Below are 527 nucleotides of genomic sequence, written 5' to 3'. Positions count from 1 at the left end.
ACACCTACAGCACCTGTTCTTCTTAGGTGGTTTCCCATCCAAGTACTCATCAGGCCCTCCCCTGCTTAGCTTCTGAGATCAGATGGGATCAGGCTTGTTCAGGGTAGCATGGCCATAGACTGCACCTGCTGTTTCTAATTCTTGAACTCTTCCCCTCAGTTATTAGTGTAGCTTTCTCCATCACCTCCTTCAAAGTGTTTGTTTAAATGTCACCTTCTCATTGAAGCTTTCCTTGAACAACTATTTAAAATTTTAACCCCCTCTCCAATACTTCTTATCTCCCTTTCTTAATATTTTTTCTCCATAGACTTTATCAGCATATAATATGATATATATTTAAATTACATATCTTGAATGTTGTCTGTTTCCTCTCTTAGCAGAATGAATACTCAATGAGGGCAGAAATTTGTGTCTGTTTTATTTTCTGCCATATGCATAGAATAGACACATAGTAGGCAGACTATACTATTTGATTAATGATTTCACCAATTTATGAATATACGAATAAATAATTATTTTGCAAGGTA

The 527-nt window shown here is 36.1% G+C and overlaps 1 pseudogene; it reads right to left on the bottom strand.

Annotated features, from left to right (window-relative positions):
* Position 1: 1 nt before the first annotated feature.
* Positions 2–120, bottom strand: LOC112485261 (annotated as a pseudogene).
* Between the last annotated feature and the right edge of the window lie 407 nt (positions 121–527).

Source organism: Pteropus alecto, unplaced genomic scaffold (genome assembly GCF_000325575.1).
Source record: "Pteropus alecto unplaced genomic scaffold, ASM32557v1 scaffold270, whole genome shotgun sequence".
Classification (NCBI taxonomy): Eukaryota; Metazoa; Chordata; class Mammalia; order Chiroptera; family Pteropodidae; genus Pteropus; species Pteropus alecto.
Note: the sequence above shows the minus strand (reverse complement) of the source record. Positions and strands in the feature narration are given on the sequence as shown.